Source organism: Heloderma suspectum, chromosome 3 (genome assembly GCF_057233095.1).
Source record: "Heloderma suspectum isolate Gila_16-S chromosome 3, 16-S_ref, whole genome shotgun sequence".
Lineage (NCBI taxonomy): Eukaryota > Metazoa > Chordata > Lepidosauria > Squamata > Helodermatidae > Heloderma > Heloderma suspectum.
The window spans coordinates 76,788,354-76,809,738 of record NC_139460.1 but is presented as its reverse complement, the minus strand read 5'-3'; the positions used below and the strand labels follow the sequence as shown (position 1 = coordinate 76,809,738).

The 21,385-nt window shown below is 44.3% G+C and overlaps 1 protein-coding gene across 4 annotated transcripts in view; it reads right to left on the bottom strand.

The window, feature by feature from the left end:
• Positions 1-21,385, bottom strand: part of CHODL (chondrolectin) — a 42,543-nt gene that overhangs the window by 20,525 nt on the left and 633 nt on the right. The gene's annotated exons all lie outside the window — the stretch shown is intronic.

Here is a 21,385-nt window from a genome sequence, read left to right as displayed (position 1 = left end):
TTATCTTATGCTAGGCCTGCACAACATGCAACCCACAAAGCTGAACACCAGCCATGTATAGTGGCCTGCCCAATAGGGGCCTGCTTGACAACATCCCCATTTTTGCAGCCTCAAGTGGACAATAAAAACAAAGTCTATGATGCTCCTTGTGGGGCACCATACAGGGCTAGTGGTCTGCTTTTCACTTGGTGGGTCAGCAAATGAAGTATTTAAACCAGTTTAAGTCTTTGGTGTACGTATCTCCAGAGGCTCTTGCTACTGTTGTGCCAAAAATTTTGATTCTTCCATTTTTAGCATTTTGTTGGGGGTGGGGGAGACAAAAACTCTGGTGAAAGAGGCTGGGAGAGGTGAGAATTTCAGAGAATTTTCTCCTTGGGGAAGGGGACAGGGTTTCCACATGTCTTTTTAAGTGTAGGCAATTCTTGAGGGGGTCTTCTTCCTATTTTTTTTTTTTAAAAAACACCCCCTGCACTTGCAGGAGCCCTCTTCTCTAGCCTGGCAGTTGTTATTTTTTCTGAACTCCCAGGAGACCATGTGACCTCTCCCTCTCCAATAGGCATTCAGGAAGAACTCCCAGGAGACCATGTGACCTCTCCCTCTCCAATAGGCATTCAGGAAGAACTCCCAGCTGGAAAAGAGTCTTGGGCTCCTGCAAGTGCAGGGGATATTTAAAAAAAAAAATGAAAGAAGACCACTCAAGAATTGCCTACACTTTAAAAGGTATGTGGAAACCCTGTCTCACTCCTCAAGGAGAACATTTTCAGAAATTCTCCCCCTCCCTGCAAAAGAAGCAGAAAAAAACAATACCTCTTTTGCAGAGGGAGAAAAGGTTCCCCAAAATAGGGGGCAGGATTCCACACAGCACTAATTCTTGCCAATTTATTTGTCCTGCCCAAACATATTCAGAGCATCCAGAATTTAAGAACAAGAATGTCCGGCCCAAACATCCAGAAACTGCAGACTGGAAGGTCGGCAGGTCAGCAGTTCGAGACCCGAGTGCTGCGTGACCGAGTGAGCTCCCGTCTTCAGTCCCAGCTTCTGCCAACCTAGCAGTTCAAAAGCAAGAAACTGCAAGTAGATAAATAGGTACCGCCTCGGCGGGAAAGGTAACAGCGTTCCGTGCACCTCGGTGTTCAGTCATGCCGGCCACATGACCACGGAAGCATCTTTGGACAGCGCTGGCTCTTCGGCTTGGAAACGGGGATGAGCACCGCACCCTAGAGTCGGACACGACTGGTTGGGGACACCTTTACCTTTACCTTTTAAGTGCATGAGTCACTAGTCTTATGGCTAGTAGTCCCCCACTGGTCAGCTTTCCTGGCCAATGCACCAATTTTGCACCCATTTTGCACAATTACATCCCATTGGTAACACTGAGCCAGTAATAAAGATCACAACCTTAACATTGCGACTGACATGGAGAAATGGTTTATTGAAATGCAAAGCTCAATACAAGGACAGTAGAGAAATAATTATGTGACTGAATAACTACATAGAAAAATAAGAGGAAAACTATAAATGCACAGATAAACAGTGGATAAAGAAATAAAGAAATAAAAATAATAAACAATTAGATATAAAGATACAGAAAACACAGGCAATGAAGAACTAAGCAAATGAAGTCACACTGTATTGCACATTATATTCAATCACCCTAAACTCCCACCAGCCCCAACTACTTAAATCAATCTAACTCATTCCAAGTGCCATAGCATTCTAGAGTCATATTCATTCTAAAGCCCCCAATTGTCCAGCATCCTGTATCTCATGGGAAGCTCCCATCAATGCAAAGGCTTCCCAGAGCCACACAACCTTGGGAGTGGAACTAAACACATGGCCCCACCGTGCAGCTGTGTCTGTGCTGGCTCTCCAGTAAGTAATCCCTAAATAGAGCTTAAGTTTCAAAACAGTTCATAGCAACCAATCCAATGGGTCTGGCAATCTTTTCTTCTTCTTCACCCCTAATCTCCCATCCTGGACTTCTCATATTGATCAGAAGTGAACCTTTCTACGTTGCTTAGAGGTAGGCACAGAACTTTCCCACTCTCCCTATTTATTCACATTTTATTAAAGGAAAGTTTAACAACTGTCTCTATAAAGTGTTCCATTCCCCCCCCCCATTAACTCATAAACATATTCCATGTCAGAATCTTCTCAGAACCAATGCTAACTCCACAAAGTTTGTTATGGCTTCACCATCTGCTGTGCTGCCTGATGATTTCCTTCACAGCCGCTTATCAAATAACAATGCCTTTCCCATCCTTGTTCTCAGCCCAGGTGCCAAGGTCTCACAAAGGCCATTTCTTTGCCTCAGCAAAAGTCACTTTGACCCACAAAGAGCTTGCAGACCGTTTCTGCATGGAGGAGCATTAAAAAAAAAAATCTCTACCTGTAGCATGCCAGAGTGCCATCCATTCTACCTCCTTGTTCTGCTGCATGAATAGGCCAAGCCTCAAGCCTCCACTCATCAATGTGTAAACCAGCTCTGGACATTTGTGCATCTGTCTCTATAATCTAAGGTAGTCTTCTCCAATCTGATGCCCTATATTGTGTTGGACTACAATTCCCATCATGCCCCAGTCAGCCAACACAGTTGGAGAACACCAGGTTTGGGAGGGCTGATCTAAAGTGTCTAACTTCCAATGTGAATGGAATGACCAGCTAAAGTAGGCCAGGTGTCCTGCTTTACAAAGGACACTTCTCTATTTGAAGTGCTGACAGAGGACAGTTCTCTTTGTGTTGTTGTTGTTGTTCAGTCGTGTCCAACTCTTCGTGACCCCATGGACCATAGCACGCCAGGCCTTCCTGTCCTGCGCTCTCTCCCGGAGTGTGCTCAAGTTCATATTCATTGCATCGGTGATGCTATCTAGCCATCTCATCCTCTGCTGTCCCCTTCTCCTTTTGCCTTCAATCTTTCCCAGCATCAGGGTCTTTTCCAGGGAGTTTTCTCTTCACATTAGGTGGCCAAAATATTTAAACTTCAGCTTCAGTATCTGTCCTTCCAATGAGCAGTCAGGGTTGATTTCCTTTAGGATAGTTCTCTTTGTAGGCATCCTCAATTTGAAGGACCAAATCCAATTTAAAGATAAAGAACCATAAGGAAGGAGAGCAGGGGTCTTGAAGCTGCCCATCAACAGCAACCTAGACAGCAGACTGAGCAGGTACCTATGTCATCGGTCACAGTCTTCTGTACTATGGTGAGATATCCTGAATTTCTCTTAAAATTATAGTAACTATTTCTAAATTTACATCTATACATATACATCAGTATGGAATTTTAATGCAAATCTGTGTCCTCTTTTTTTAGTGACACATTTTCTCTTATTTGGTGATATGAAAATGGCCACCCTAAGGTGAACTCTTCATTTACAACACTAAAAGAATTCTTTCAGAAGGGCGTTCTTCAAATCTTAGCATGCATTAGGATCTGCGTTCATTTACACATCTGACTACGGAAACTGGCACGTCAGCATTTTAGCATTCACAGATTTGTAGAAGAAATACACGAGCCTAATTACCAGAATTATTGCACGGTAAATGGTTTTTCAACCAGCAAAAGGATATTATGCTGACGGAAACACTGTTCTACTTGTTGACTTAAGCGGTGTGCCTTTATCAAGGAAAAAAAAATCTACACATTACAGTATTTCCTGATGGCAATTGTGCTCCAAACTATTAAAATTCTGACAGCTTTACTTTTCCCTCTAAGTGGAATTGTTTGGCATTAGTTCTACTCCATATATTTCAGATGCTATAAAATGAAAGACTGCAACCCATTTAGTTGTTCTGTAATAGATGCCGTCTCCCACCCACCTTTTGATCCCGTGGATTTTGTAACTGAACTCGGAGAGCGCTACTGGAAGACAGCCAGAGCTCTGTCTAAGGGGAAATGTCTTAGGGGTGCTCCAAGAGTCTCTCTGTCTGAAAACTGGAGATGTCTGTGGCTTCACAAAGATCTAGATCACCCTTCCTCAACCTGGTGTCTTCTAAATGTGTTGGACTACAACTCCCAGCATGGCTGGCTGGGGCACGCTGGGAGTTGTTGTCCAACACATCTGAAGGGCATCAGGTTGAGGAAGACTGATCTAGAGCCATACCTTGCAATGTGGGATGACTGCTCTCTTTGAACCTGGAATTCAATGTGAACCCATGGCATTGCACCACTTTCTCTCCCCTACGGGCCTCCATTAGCCCAGGCATATGTGGCATCACAGGTAGACTCTAGCTTTGGAATTTTCTGCTGAATGTAAACACCCTCATTGTGACCTTGTTTCAAAAGTCAAAGGAGCAAGATAAATATTTGAAAGAGTGCTGGGTGCTCTTGCATGTGAAGCAGGGAAATCTTCACTCACCCAAGAAGCTCATAGGGCAAATCTATCATCCTAAACTACTGCACAGATTGTTGTGAAGATAAACTAGATAGACCATTGTAGGTCTCCATGAGCTCCTTGGAAGAAGCATTAATAAATCCACATGACATTGCTTCCCATTCTAGTTTGATCTTTGTAACACTGTTGCTGTTGTGGTGTTAGGGGAGGAGGATGGAGACTTTGTTTCCAATGGTTTCTAAAGCTGGACAAAAACCTGGCTCTGTAATCAGTTCACCTCTTCAGATCACCTGCCTTGGATGGTCCTTATCAGTACATTTATTTATATATTGAAATTTATTAAACATAAATTTATCTAGGTGTTTTACAATAACAACAAATACAATCATAATAAATCCTCCTTCTCCTTTACCTCACTGCTGCATTTGTCTTTAGACTAGGGACAGTCTCCAGGTGGTTGGTAAGCACCCTCCGCAATTATCTATACTCACTTGACTCCAAGCTATGCAAGCAGCACCGTGTCAACAGCAGTTCCACTCCGTTTCTGTGGCCATAGTGGCATAAACTGTACAGCACCCCCTGCTTGCTTAGCACCAAGAACAAACAGCCCACTTGTCCACTGGGTTGGTTGTCTGTAAACACAATGGGACAGTTAAAGTTGGACCTTTGGGCCAAACTCCAGGGCCACATTGCCCAGGAAAGGCCCAAAAGACCACTCAGGGAATGATAGTTGACTGGCAAACAGGCTCAACATCTGGGCATGTTGGGGCAGATACTTCTCACTGCAGCACCCTTTCTTCTTATTTTTAAAAACATTTTATAATCAGGGAGTTGCTGACCAGGCACACACATGGTTACCGCTGTTCATTTTATTATTATTATTTTCATTTTAAAATGTATTATCCCTTTTTAAACAACAAAATGGTGCTTATTCCCAAATAAATGCATACTTCATGACTGAAATACTTCATGACATAATGACATGTATGTACATGTACATACATGTACATATGTACATGTACATAAATGTCATACTTCATGACATAAATTGCAAATCTAGCAGCGAGCACGTAAGACCATGAAGTCCAGGATCCACAATTACCTAGCTGCACCACTGAGTAAGCAAGTCAGATTTCATGGATCACATGCTGCACAGCACTCTGTGCAACACTGCTACACTTCACATGTCTCAAAAGACCCACTATTCTGAATAGCTTAACCTGTGGTTAGCTCTTTGTGAGAGGGGTTTGACTGAAACAGCAGAGTCTTGAGGGTGGATTCAGACAAAAAAACCCTTTTGCTTTCATTATGCAGTGATTTTTGCAATCATTCTATGGGAAATCCATGTCAGCTTAGCTTGTCAGGGAGCATATTTCTAAACTGAAGACACTGAGATATATCATGTCCATGTTGAGTCTTCGTTCTGCTTTTCTTGCTTGTAGAAGAGGTAACTACTCAGAATTTCTACTTTAATCAAACACCTTGGGTTTTCCAAAGTGTTTGATCAGCACACAGAAGAGCTGAACTATTGCACCGGGGTTTGTTTGGCAAGCCTCATTTTGCATATGGTGCAATGTGATTCAGTAAAACATGCTCAGTCCCAACCAAACTGACCTTACCTTCATTAAGAACTTGAAAACATATATTTATCTACAAGCTTGCTCTTCAGGGAAGCTTGTTCAATCTTTTGAAGGAAGTGATTGAATCAAAAGCACATTGGAAAGTAGTAGATCACACCTAGAATGAATCAGTGAGACCTACCAATTGCATTATTGAACTGGGGAGTCTTGAATTCAAGTTAAGGCTTATTGGGTAACTTTGGGGAAATAACTGTCTTTCAGCCTAGCCTTCCTCAGTTGTATCTTGAGAGGCAGGCTGCAAGAGACCCAAGTATATTGCTCTGAGCATCTTGAATGAAGGCCATGATACGTGTGTGATAACTGAAAGGGAAATCCACCTTAAAATAGCCAGTTGTTTTTGTTACAGTGCTGCTCTAATCAGGAATATGCTACTTCCAGGCACTCTAGTTCAAGGATGGGCAACATGTGATGCGACCGATCTTGTCTGATCTCAGAAGCTAAGCAGGGTCAGCCCTGGTTAGTACTTGGATGGGAGACTGCCTGGGAATCAGGCTTCCTGCACTGAGCAGGGGGCTGCCCTTGATTGTCTTGTAGGCCCCTTCCAACCTTACGATTCTATGAACTCCCAGATGTTTGGGCCTTGAACTCCCATCGGTCCTTGCCAGCATAGCTAATGGTGAGGGATGATGGGAGTTGTAGGCAAAAACATCTGGGGGCCACAAGTTACCTACCCCTACCCTAGTTCCTTATCTAACCAAGGATATTATAAATGCTTCCACATGCCTGCCATCTGTGATTCTCCCCAGAGGTATATAGGTCACAGCCTATCACCTTAATCAGCCTAAAGGGGCTTGGTGAATTCACATGCTTTGGATGGATGCTGGAAAGTTTTCAGCTTGTGCTTCAGTGGGATTCAGTGCAGGAGAGCTCTCCTATGCAATAGTAATAATAAAGGCAAGAGTGCATCTGAGCATGTACAAACACAAAGGCACCTTGAAATGTTTCTCAAGTCAAGAGAGAGTCACTTTTCCATGAAGGGCTGGGTTAAGTGACCCAGACATATCTGTGTAGGCTGACAACGTGGATGCCAATTAGGGGATGCAAATTCCATGGGGAAAATTTATGTGATCAGTGGCAAAGTAGCCAAAGTGGCTTTGGCATAGCTAAGTGAATGTCAAAGGGTCCCATAGTTGATATCATACGGTTCCATAAGTACTGCACAATGTAGTTGGGAATCTACCATTCCATATGCCTTGTGTTTCAGATTGATACATACATCCCCATTCGCTATTTGGGCTACTGTATTGTTATTACATGCACAGTATTAGTTGTACACAACAAGTGTCTCTGGAATTGTGCTACTTCTTAGTTCAGTTGCTGAATATCAGTTGGTTTCACTTTAGTAAATTTATTGCTTTATGATTGATTGATTGATTGATTGATTTGAGTTGTACCCCACCATTTTACCAAGCCCCTTCATGGATCACTGCCTTGTTGTGGTGAAGGGGCTTGCGTAACTCAGTGAAGCCATAAGCTGTGCCGTGCAGGGCCACCCAAGACGGACAGGTCATGGCGGAGAGTTCTGACAAAATGTGGTCCACTGGAGAAGGAAATGGCAACCCACTCCAGTATTCTTGCCAAGAAAACCCCATGGAACATATCACAAGGCTAAAAGAAATGACACCGGAAGATGAGCCCCTCAGGTCGGAAGGTGTCCAATATACTACTGGGGAAGAGCAGAGGGTATTTCCAAGTAGCGCCAGAAAGAGTGAAGTGGCTGGGCCAAAGCCGAAAGGACACTCCGCTGTGGATGTGTCTGGTGGTGAAAAGAAAATCCAATGCTGTAAAGAACAATATTGTTTAGGAACCTGGAATGTAAGAGCAATGAATCAAGGCAAGCTGGAGGTGGTCAAACATGAGATGGCAAGATTGAACATCGACATCTTGGGAATCAGCAAACTAAAATGGACAAGCATGGGCGAATTTAATTCAGGTGACCATCATATCTACTACTGTGGGCAAGAATCCCTTAGAAGAAATGGAGTAGCACTCATAGTCAACAAAAGGGTGGGAAAAGCAGTACTGGGGTACAATCTCAAAAACAACAGAATGATCTCAGTATGAATCCAAGGCAAACCATTCAACATCACAGTAATTCAAGTCTATGCCCCAACCACTGAGGCCGAAGAAGCTGAGGTTGATCGGTTCTATGAAGACCTACAACACCTTCTAGAACTAACACCAAAAAAAGATGTCCTCTTCATCATAGGGGATTGGAATGCTAAAGGAGGAAGTCAAGAAATCACCGGGATAACAGGCAAGCATGGCCTTGGTGTACAAAATAAAGCAGGACAAAGGCTAATAGAGTTTTCCAAGAGAACACGCTGATCATAGCAAGCACTCTTTTCCAACATCACAAGAGGCGACTCTACACATGGACATCACCAGATGGTCAATATCGAAATCAGATTGATTATGTCCTTTGCAGCCAAAGATGGAGAAGCTCTATACAGTCAGTAAAAACAAGACCTGGAGCTGACTGTGGCTCAGATCATGAGCTTCTTATCGCAAAATTTCAGCTGAAATTGAAGAACATAGGGAAAACCACTAAACCATTCAGGTATGACCTAAATCATATCCCTTATGAATATACAGTGGAGGTGACAAATAGATTTAAGGGATTAGACCTGATAGACAGAGTGCCTGAGGAACTATGGACGGAGGTCCGTTACATTGTTCAGGAGGCAGCAACTCAATCCATCCCAAAGAAAAAGAAATGCAAGAAAGCACAGTGGCTGTCTGATGAGGCTATACAAGTAGCTGAGGAAAGAAGGGAAGCAAAAAGCAAGTGAGAAAGGGGAAGATATACCCAACTGAATGCAGAGTTCCAGAGAATAGCAAGCAGAGACAAGAAGGCCTTCTTAAATGAACAATGCAAAGAAATCGAAGAAAACAATAGAATGGGAAAGACTAGAGATCTCTTCAAGAAAATCAGAGATTTCAGGGGAACGTTTTGTACAAAGATGGGCATGATAAACAACAAAGAAGGCAGGGACCTAACAGAAGCAGATGAGATTAAGAAGAGGTGGAAAGAATACACAGAATAACTATACAGGAAAGATCTTAATGTCCCTGATAGCCATGATAGTGCGGTCACTGAACTTGAGCCGGACATCCTAGAGAGTGAAGTCAAGTGGGCCTTAGGAAGCATTACTAACAACAAAGCTAGCAGAGATGACAGTATTCCAGCTGAGCTATTTAAGATCCTAAAAGATGATGCTGTTAAAGTGCTGCACTCAATATGCCAACACATTTGGAACACTCAACAATGGCCACAAGACTGGAAAAGGTCAGTTTACATTCCAATTCCAAAGAAGGGCAATGCCAAAGAGTGTTCAAACTACCGCACAATTGCGCTCATTTCACATGCCAGCAAGGTGATGCTCAAAATCCTACAAGCTAGGCTTCAGCAGTATGTGAACCGAGAGCTACTGGAAGTACAGGCTGGGTTTCAAAGACGCAGAGGAACTAGAGATCAAATCGCCAACATTCGCTGCATCATGGAGAAAGCAAGAGAATTCCAGAAAAACATCTATTTCTGCTTCATTGACTTTGATTGTGTGGATCACAACAAACTGTGGCAAATTCTTAAAGAGATGGCAGTACCAGACCACCTTTCCTGTCTCCTGAGAAACCTGTGCGAGGGTCAAGAAGCAACAGTAAGAACCAGACATGGAACAACCGATTGGTTCAAAATTGGGAAAGGAGTACGACAAGGCTGCATATTGTCGCCCTGCTTATTTAACTTATATGCAGAGTACATCATGAGAAACGCCGGGTTGGATGAATCACAGGTCGGAATTAAGATTGCCGGGAGAATTATCAACAACCTCAGATACACAGATGATACCACCCTAATGGCAGAAAGCGAAGAAGATCTAAAGAGCCTCTTGTTGAGGGTGAGGGAGAGTGCAAAAGCTGGTTTAAAACTCAGCATTAAAAAAACTAAAATCATGGCATCTGGCCCCATCACTCCCTGGCATATAGAAGGGGAAGAAATGGAAGCAGTGACAGATTTTATTTTCTTGGGCTCCAAGATCACTGCAGACGGTGACTGTAGCCATGAAATTAAAAGACGCTTGCTCCTTGGGAGGAAAGCTATGGCCAACCTAGACAGCATAGTAAGAAGCAGAGACATCACCTTGCCGACAAAGGTTCGTATAATCAAAGCTATGGTTTTCCCAGTAGCAATGTATGGCTGTGAGAGCTGGACTATAAGGAAGGCTGAGCGCCAAAGAATCGATGCTTTCAAACTGTGGTGCTGGAGAAGACTCTTACGAGTCCCCTGGACTGCAAGGAGGTCAAATCAGTCCATCCTAAAGGAAATCAACCCTGACTGCTCATTGGAAGGACAGATACTGAAGCTGAAGCTCAAATATTTTGGCCACCTAATGCAAACAGAAAAGTCACTGGAAAAGACCCTGATGCTGGGAAAGACTGAAGGCAAAAGGAGAAGGGGACAGCAGAGGATGAGATGGCTAGATAGCATCACTGATGCAATGAATATGAACTTGAGCACACTCTGGGAGAGAGCACAGGACAGGAAGGCCTGGCGTGCTATGGTCCATGGGGTCATGAAGAGTTGGACACGACTGAACAACAACAATTTTACCAAGAAAAAATGGCACTCAAGGTGGCTTACAATCATAAATAAAAAATTATTAAAACAATAATAAAACAAATGCAATAAAATACCATTAAAACCACAACAGTAACAGAAGAAAAACAGCATCCAACCCAACAGACCTTCTTACATGCCAAAGGCCTGTTGAATTAAAAAAAAATGGTCTTCTTGCCAGAGAAGGATAGCACAGGGAGAGCAAACCTGGCCTCCCTCAGCAGGGCCTTCCACAGTCTGGGAGCAGCCATCAAGAAGGCCCTGCTTTGTGTCACCACCAAATGGGCCTCTGAAGGCAAAAGACAGGCCTCTCCTAAAGATCTTGAGACCCAGTCAGGCTCATATGGCAGAAGGTGGACTTTCAGGTAGCCTGGTCCCAAGCCATATTGGGCTTTATGTGCAGACGCAATGGTGGCAAGAAGTGAAGTTTCTTCACTGCCCTCATAACCAGCACTTTGAATTCTGCCCAGAAACAGACCAGTAGCCAGTGAAGCTGTTGTAACAAGGGAGTTGCATGCATCCTGTAACCGGCCCTGGTCAACAGTCCGACCACAGCTTTCTGGACCACCTGAGGTTTCCAAACAGTTTTTGAAGGCACCTCATGAAGATCGTGTTATAGTAGTCCAAACGGGATGTAAATAAAGCATGCATAACCATGGTGAAATCATGGAAATCATCTCTAGGAACAGGCACAGTTGGAACACTAGCCTCAGCTCTGCAAACACACTCCTGGCCACCGCTGAGACCTGGGCATCCACGTTCAAGGTTGAGTCCAGGAGAGCACCCAAACTGCAAGCCTCAGTCTTCAGGGGGGGGTGACTCCCATCCAGGACAGGTTGTATCCCTATTCCCTGATATGCCTTTCAACTAACCAGAAGCACTTCTATCTTGTCTGGATTAAGTTTCAATTTGTTTGCCCTCATCCAGTCCATTACCAACATCAGACACCAATTTAGAACTAGAACAGCTTCCTTGAATTTGGATGGAAAGGAGAGATAGATTTGGGTGTCATCAGCATACTGATGGCACTGAACCCCAAAACTCCAGACAATCTCTCCCAGTGCTTTCATGTATATGTTAAATAGCATGAGAGATAATATAGAACCCTGAGGGACACCACAGGTCAACAGCCACGGGATCAAACAGGAATCCCCCAGCACCACCTTCTGGGAATCCACCCTCCAAGTACAACTGGAGCCACCATGCCTCCCAGTCCCATCTCAGACAGATGCCTCAGAAAGAAACCATGGTCAATGATATCAAAAGCTACAAAGAGGTCCAGCACAACTTACAGGGGCACAATCCCCCTGTCCACTTCCCAGCATGGATCATCCAAATGGTGACCAAAACAGTCTCTGTCCCATTACCAGGCCTGAAGCCAGATTGAAATGGATCTAGATAATTCACATCACCCAGAAATCCCTGGAGCTGAGACGCCACCACACACTCCAACACCTTGCCCAAGAATGGAATTTTAGACTAGCTGGACATTATCCAATACACTGGGGTTCAGGGAGGATTTTTTTTTTTTAAAGGACTTATCACTGCCTCTTTTAGAGAAGATGGAATCACACCTTGAAGTAAGGAGGAATTCACCACTGCCCTTACCCACTCAGCAAGTCTCCCCCTGGCTGCTTTTATAAGCCAGGAAGGGCAAGGGTCCAGCACACAAGTGATACGCCTCACTTTTCCAAGGATCCTGTCTACATCCTCAGGCTGTACAAATGGAAAAGTATCCATTGTAACTGGACAAACAGGAGCCAAAGTTACATCCACTGGAACTGTATCAACTATAGCATCCAAGTTGAGGTGGATACAGTCAATTTTATCTGCGACGTGTCATGCAAATTAGTCACAGCAGGCTATTGAGTGGTCCACCTTTTCTTCTTGTGGGCCAGACTGTGATAGGCCTCTGACCACCCAAAGAAAGCTCCACTGGGCAACTCTGCAGCTGCAATGGTGGCAAGAAGTGAAGTCTCTTCACTGCCCTCACTGCCATGGAGTGGGGTTTAAAATGAGCTCTAGCCTGCATTTGATTGGACTCATTCTGAGTTTTCCATCAACATCACTCTAGTTGATGTCCCACTAGTTTCATCACCCACAATGCTCTGGAATACCAGGGGGCTCGTTTGGCTCCACTCCATGAGAGCAATCATGTCAACCACCTGGGCCATTTTTCCATTCCAGAGGTCAACCAGATTCATCAGAATCACCAGCCGAGGTAATAGAAAATCCCCAAGAGCCATAAGAAACCCATCAGGTCCATCAGTTCACCAGGGTAGACCATCTCAATTGTCCCCCTGACCTGCAGAGGCTCCAAGTCCCAGCAAGTCTAAACAGGTAGTGATCTGTCCATAACAGAACTATAGAAAGTTCCTTCACCCCCATAGCTCCATCATCCCACCCTATGCAGAAGACCAGTTCTAAAATGTGTCCTGCCAAATTAGTGGGGCTAGATACTAATTGGGATAGACCTGTGGTTTCCACTGAGGCTATGAAATCCTGAACCACTCCCAACAAGGTGGTCTCAGCATGTATGCTGAAATCCCCCTGCACAACATGCCATGGAGACTCTAGCAGCAACCCCAAGATCACCTTGGCCAGTTCAGGAAGGGGGACCATTGGGCAGAGGGGTGGGTGGTGCACCAACAGAATTCCCATTCTGTCCCGAACACCCGCCTTCAGATACACACCCTGGAGACTAGAAGATGGCAGGATGGGGCACTGGGACAGGGGATAGAATCATGATAGACCACTGTGACTCTGCCTCCTGCTCCCCTCCCCCAAATCAGGTGTTGCCTGCTGCAACACAGAGAACCTAGGTGGGCAAAACTGGGAGTGATTTACTCCCCCAGTCTTATCCAACCAGATCTCTGTGATATAGGCCAGGTGAGTTCACTCATCCAGGATCAAGTCCTGGATGGCTGTTGGTTTCCACAGTAGTATCTTCAGTCTTCAGATAACTTACCTCAAGTACTGTAGTGTAAACATTGGAAGGTGCATTGACATAATCAAGAAAAATGTCACCAATAAAAAGGAGAAAATAAACTAACAGCAAATAACAGTCATTAAGGCACAATGGCTTTGATTAATACATTGGTTGTTAAGTGGCTAGTAATAAGATTAACTCCCCACTTTCCTGCCCAACAGACACTTAAAGTAATTGCATTTTTGCAAGCTGCTTTATCATCACTTTATGTGCTTTATGATGTCATGGGGACAGCAATGTGAGTTATCTAACACTCAGCAGTTTTTCCTAACCCTTCCTCCACACTTTTTTTTAAGGACTATTCTTCTGCCAGCTCAAGGCATTCCTACCTACTGCACTGTAAACACTGGTCACAGACAATAACTCAGGATGGTTGCATAAAACTTTGCCCCAGCCCACGCATAATGTGCCCATTTCCAAATCAATGCTCACAATAGCACCACAATGTGGGAAATGGTTACAGGGCACTTAGGAAGAAGTGAAAAAAGACAGGGAAGAATTTCAACATCCTGTAAGCTACCCTGAACCATCATGAGAAGATGGAGCTCGAATAGAACAGAACAAAACAGAACATGTTGCTCTGCTGAGGGATAAGGAAATCTCTATTCCCAAGACTCATTTATGGAGCCCACAGATCTGTTCCACTTCATCTTCACTATCAGGGCTGGCTCACAGGATGGCGCAGCTGGGCATTTGCCAGGGTCCCAAGAAAAGCAGAGGGCCCGTTGCCCTAACAGTGCTATCATTTCCACTTTGCATGTGAACTCTTATTACTGATGTTGCACCTGTTCAACTCAATAGGCATCTTTCCAATGATTTCAGGGAGCATTTATTCAGACCCAATAATAAAGATCATATTCAATGTGAACTGCGTTGGGTGGGATACAAAGAACTGTGGAACTAGTTTCCCAAGCCCAAAGGATTTTAGATGGGGGGGGAGGTGGGGGGTGTTTCCAAACAGCAATCTCCTCTTCCCCCATGCTTTATAATAAACTGTTTCTGAACCCTGAAAATGTATGCTAAAATAAATTTGTTACGGTGCTACAAGACTCTTTGTTGTTTTTGCTGCAATAGACTAACACGGCAGCCCTCTGGACATCCTAAACACACTTTCTAGAACCTAAGTCCCGCTGAACTTAGAGAGACTTACTTCTGAATCAACATACTTCAAACTTTGCTGCTAGGAATGATGGTGCACAGAGGTGACATGGAGCAAACCGACATCAGCCTGATCCTATGCAGAGTTAGGAACAACAACAAGCTGATTGAAATGAAAAGGCTCAGAACACCTCACTCTGCATGGGATCTGGCAGCATCCAGCAGTTTTGAGAACATGGCTTCCTCTATTGCATACGTTATTATTACATGTCACAGCTTTGTACATACTTGTGGTTGGTTGCACTGCTGCTTTACATTTACTCCAAAGCGAGGCCCCAAAAGCAGAAAGGGTAATCATTGCACATTTGCATGTGATGATTCATATAAATATATTTACATTTGAGATGTCTCATTAAGCAATAGTATAAATATTCTCAGAGCAGCTAACAATAAAAATAGGGGAAAACAACCCAGAATAAAATAATAAATAATGCAGATTTAAAAGCAGAGCTGCATATAAAATCTATTTCAGCAAATGTTTTAAAATATGTGGAGAAAATACATCTACAGTTGGGCAATACCTTTATTAGGACCCAAAGTTCCACAAAATTGTGCAAGCTTTTAAGTTCTCCAGAACTCTTCATCAGGCTAGGTGGCCTGATGAAGAGTTCTGGAGAACACAAAAACTTGTGCAATTTTGTGGCATTTCAGTAGGTCCTAATAAAGGTATTGCCCAACTGTTGATCTGGATTTTTTTTTCTCATGGACCAGCATGGCTACCTTTGGTTTTTTATGGGAAAATAAAAAGAGATCTTTTCCTGGTGCCAAAAAGGCATCAGAATCAGCACTGGTTGAGTCGCCCTGAGGAGAGCATTCCATAAGTGAGGCACCACAGCTGAGAGGTGACACCCACATAACCTCTAACAACTATGGCACCCAGAGAAGCATCTGATTAGGATCTTAACACATCAGCAGGTATGTGTAGGGGGAGATGGTCCTTGAGGTACCCAAGTCCCAAGCCATATAGGTGTTTAAACCAGGATGGGCAACATGTGGCCTATGGGCCACACATCCCCCCCCCCAGTGCGGACCCTGCTACCCCTGTAGAATTTACTGACAAAAACCCTCACCTTTAAAAAAAAATGTGGTTTTAGCACTACTGAGCACTCAACAGTTCAAATTTAGTGTGTTCTGAAACTTACCTTCAAAACTAGCTAAATGTGACCCATTTTGCATGCCAGTGGCAAAACCTACAATTTTTTTCAGGCTCCCCATGGAGTGCAGCCCACAGAGGGGGGTCAGGGATAAAAATGGCCTACAGTCTTACCACGGTTGCCCACCCCTGCTTTAAAAGTAAGCACCAGCACTTTGAATGGTGCTTGGAAATAGAATTGCAGCCAATTAACACTTTCAGAACTTCCTAGGGATGCTCCCAGGTAGCAGTCTAGCAGGACAGTAGTATTGTCACATTTTCCAGAAGCTTCCCACATATAACAAATCTGGATGTTGCCAGGGCTTGAATAACTGTGGGGCATCTCTGTTCAGGAGGACCTGCTGCCAGTATGCCAGTCTTAGCTGGTAGAAGACACGATGTGCTACTTAGGCCTTTAGTGACAAAGCTCGATCAATCAACAGGACCCCCCAACCTGTGTACCTGATCATGCAGGAGATTGCATCTTGGTAAGAACTGGCTGAACATTACCACCCTGACTAGCCAAATCACCCACCAACACCACCTCCAACTTGTCTGAATTGAGCTTCAGTTTATGGGCCCTCATCCAGTAGATCAATTATCTCAGGCACCAGTTTGGCCTGAATCAAAGTGCTGAAGTGTCACCTGAATCAGATGGAGAGGAGAAGTAAAGTTGAATGCCACACTGGTGGCACCTCAGTCCAAATCCCTGGATGACCACCAGAAAATCTCAGTGTGAGTTTTATCTGGTTTGTTATAGGCAAAGAGCCAGCTCCCAGTATTGACCTGGTCTCTTGAAATGCTCTTCCGCTCCAAGACCACACTTCTTGCACCTCCTGTACAGCTACTGCACTCAGTTCCATGGCTTCTTCCTCCCCCCACCAACACAAACACTACAGAAGGCAAGAGAGTGGGGTGAATAAATGCACCAGTGTAGTAGTAGAGCAGGAGGGGCAGCTATTTTCTAGTGCAAGGGTAGGCCACCTGGTACTTTCTAGATGTTTTTGACTACAACTCCCATCAATCCCAGTCAGCATGGCCAATGATCAGGGATTATGGGAGTTGTAGTCCAAAACATCTGGGGGCACCAGGTTGCATACCCCTGGTCTACTGTCTCAGTAATGCAGAACCTTTATGAGATGGACATCATCTCTAGATGAAGACCTGGCAACCTGCATCTGCAAAAGAGGGTTTGGAATGCAGCTGGACTATGTAATCACCTATCTCTTGATTAATATCCCATTCATATAAGGGTTTCCTGGCAGGAAGCTCAGCAGGAAGGAGCTGGATCTATTTTCTGTTTCCTGCATGGAAACCCCTCCCCTCTGCTGTTATCAGTGGTGGCTCCAAATTCTGAGGGACTCTTGAGCAACGGGACCTCAGTAGATCCTCCTGCCCGAGTGGGTTCACTTCTTTTCCACTGCCACCATGGCCTATTCACTTGCTTTCTTCCCTTGAGCCCAATCTACATCATGGCCTAGAAGGAGATGTTGTTGTTCCTTCACTCTTGTCACTGCTTGCATACTAGGAGACAGTAGAAGGAGCAAATGGGTGCAGAACCAGGGGGCTCTAGGGAGCAACAGCAGGCCCCCTGTTGTTGGCGGGTGCCCAACAATGCTGACCTGTAACACCATCCCTGCCTCTTATACAAATATATGTAAAATATTAGGCTTTGTGTTCCATGTGACCAGTAGCTGAGAAGGGCCAGGATTGGTTTCAGGTCACCTGAGTGAATTATGTCATTCCTAAGACTCCTTGGAAGGGTTTCCCAGTTTTAAAAAAATGGTATGTCCTGTTTCTAGAGGACTGAAAGTTTCTGGTTCTTGTGCTCTTGTTCAGGGACTCCATTCTATGTATGGAAAATTGAAACATGGTAGAAATTTTCCTACATATTCTCAGTGTAGCCTGTGAATGCTCATGCCACAAATGTTTGTTAGCTTTTAAGGTAGTGCTGGATTAAGAACATAAGAAGACACATGCTGGATCAGACCAAGGGTCCATCTAGTCCAGCATTCTGTTCACACAGTGGCCAACCAGCTGTCGACCAGGAACCCACAAGCAGGGCATGAGCACAACAGCACCCTCCCACCCATGTTTCCCTGCAACTGGTGTACATAAGCTCATTGCCTCTGATGCTGGAGGTAGCACTAGTAGCCATTGATAGCCTTCTCCTCCAGGAATTTGTCCAACCCCCTTTTAAAGCCTTCCAATTTGGTGACCATTACTACATCCTGTGGTGAATTCCATAGTTTAACTATACACTGTGGGAAAAAGTACTTCCTTTTATCTGTCCTGAATCTCCCACCAATCAGCTTCATAGAATGACCCTGGGTTCTAGTATTTTGAGAGAGGGAGAAAAATGTCCCCCTATCGACATTCTCCACACCATGCATAATTTTGTACACCTCTACCATGTCTCCCCTTACCCTGGATTCTTTGTTAATGTACACCGGGGGGTTGTATCAAATTCCATTTCAGAGAAGCTCTTGGGGGCCACATTCCAGTGGTGGGAGGTATCAAAGGCAAAAGGGGTGAGGCCAGAATACCAGCATCTTTTAGGGTGAAGCTCTTACTGTCACTCATTAAGCCTTAGGAGAGGGATTGTAATCTTTTTAAATGGGGAAGAAACTGCATACAAACAAGCTGAGAAACCACCAAACTATAAGTGGTCAGCAGTGGAGTGGTAGCCACCAGGTAATGTGGAGAAGGGTTGTGGCCACCTACTGAACCCTGGAGGGTTGGATTGGTACCCAGGCAGGCTGGATTTGGCCCCAGGGCCCGAGGTTCAACACCTCAAATGTACACTGCAACATGATGCTCAGTGCATATAATGCAAGGTTTTTCACCTTGAGTACACTAAATGGGGGAGGGGAGGAGTATATACACCAGTTGCCCAGCAAAAGAAATAAACAGCAAACCTTGCATTGCATTTCAAGTGAGTGCTCATTTTATCCTAGAAATGCTTTTCCTGATTGGAAAAATGAACCGCCCAGAGAGCTTTGGCTATTGGGCAGTATAAAAATGAATGAAAAATAAATGAATAAATATGTAATGCATTGTTGTTGTTCAGTCGTTAAGTCATGTCCGACTCTTCGTGACCATAGCATGCCAGGCCTTCCTGTCCTCCGCTCTCTCCCGGAGTGTGCTCAAGTTCATATTCATTGCATCGGTGATGCTATCTAGCCATCTCATCCTCTGCTGTCCCCTTCTCCTTTTGCCTTCAATCTTTCCATTTTCTTGGCATGCTTCCATTTCATTCTAACATGCCGTTTCTAGTCATGGCAATCGATCATGCTCCAGAAGAGAGGTGGGGAAAAAGCCTCTTCCTGCTATCCACAGGAAACCCCGTTCCGATACCTATAGGAGTGGAGTTCAATTGGGGCACCGTAGTAAAACAAGAAAATATGCTTCACAAAAATGTCCTAGGCCAGATCTGCACCTTGTATCATTACAATCCCATCATGTTAAATGCTATACCCCTCTTGCACATTTATATCTCCTAGGACACACAACGACATTTGTTGCAGTATTTTGGAATAATGTGGCAGAAAAAGCAGGAAATAACACTACAGAAGTGGTATATCGAACGTGTCATGTGCCCCAACAGTTACCAGTGCCTTTCAATACCACTCTAAAGCAGTAGTGTAGATCTAGCCCTACTCTCTTTTGAAGCCAATGGGTTTTCCTGCTTCCAAAACTGTCTGATTAGGTGGCTCACAACTCTAATGGTTTGCTATAATAGTCTGAATTCCAGCCTTCAAGAAGACAAAATTAGGTTAAGTGTGGTGTGTGTGAGTGGGACAGGTGGGACAGGGTAGAGTTTCCTAATCTGAGTTGTATCCAACGTTAGTCTAATTTAAGTCCCATTCATTTCAACGGGTCTCCTCTACATAGGACTAACATTGGATACAAGGAATTGAGGAGTTTAACAAGTTTCTCTGGGAAGTACTGGCATCTCTTCCCTTAGAAACAAATTTTCAATGCAAGACCTGACTGGAATTAGCTAAAGTTAAGTATAGGATATTCTGACAACCCAAACCTATTTCTAGCTCTGCAATTCCCTACTGTAACAGTCCACCAAAACTATTACACTGAAGATAAAAAGTAAGTACTACTGGGATTTATAGAAAAGAGAAGATGGGGGGATGGGTTGGATTTAGTCCCTTTCTGGTGATACACTCCGTAACCCGGAGTGTATCACCAGAGTCCGGGCACACTTGACATATGATGAGAGACACTAGCGAAAATGCTTCCATTATGCTATAGCTGCTAGATTTCACGTCTGGATACTCACTGGACAAAAAGACACGTTCTGCTTACTCAGAGTAAAACTCCATTTAGACCACTACAGTGAAATCCACCCACTGCCACGCCAATTGTTTCAAAACTTGATCTTCAGGTACTGAGCTTTCTCAGCCCACTCAGAGATGGATAATCATATTTGGAGCCCCACACATGCGACGGACGCATTTTGCCTCTCAGCTATAATTCTATCGTTTCCGTTCCATAGCAAAGGGAGAGGGAGAAAGGCAGCGCGAGAGAAATGTTGTTGATTATGCGTTATCTTTTTTAAAAGAAAGAACACATTTCCCAATACTACCTGAAGCAGAAATGCAGTGGAAGTTCAAGCCAAGAACACTGCGCTTCAACGGCACACTGCTCAGGGGGTATTCTGCACTCAGTAGCACATCTTTTATCAGAAGTTTCTGCAGTGGCATTCCTACAATGATATCATTCCCAGGAAAGAAGGGAATAGCACAGTCCCTTCTTTAACAAAGCACTCATGAGTAATATAATGACATGTAAGCATGAACTGAAAAAGTTGGCAGGTGGGAATCTCTTTCACCACTCTGCGCCTATTATCAATAGTATTTGAGGTTAAAGATATTCCTCTCACTGCAACACACTTAATGTGATCCTGAATATTTAGCCCCCTATAGTGGCAGGAATCATACTTCTTAGCCTCTGTACTTTAAAATGAGGGAACAAAGTCCTCTAAATGGGAAACAAGGGAGAGCAAAATATGTTGACATACAACAAGACACAGTATGAGGGACCTGAATTTTTCAGTGAAACAAATGAAACAAAAGGAACCAATCCTTCTAAGGCAGTAATAGGGACAGAGGAGTTGTGTGAGTTGGCGGATCCCCTTTGGAAGAACCTGTAGTTTTCAAGACTGAGGCTACAATTTTTTGCACGCTCACCGGGAAGTCCGGTCAACCCGTGCCTAGCATCTGATCTGCCAGAACGTCTTGGTGAAACTTATCTGGAATGCCCCAGTTCATCCCGAGTAAGTAATGAGGAGGAAGAGGGCGCTCCTAGGCATGCACAGAGTGCATTTTCCTTCAACAATGAATAAACACAGGCCACCCCTCCCCATTCGGAATTAAGGGAGAATTCCCGTCAGAAGGGGTCCCCTTTGTGTTTGGAAAGTATGAACCCCGGCGTCCAACGGTGACCAACAGCTGCAAGAGGCGACAAGCTGAAAAGCAGGGACAACGCAAGGCAGTAAGGGGCAGC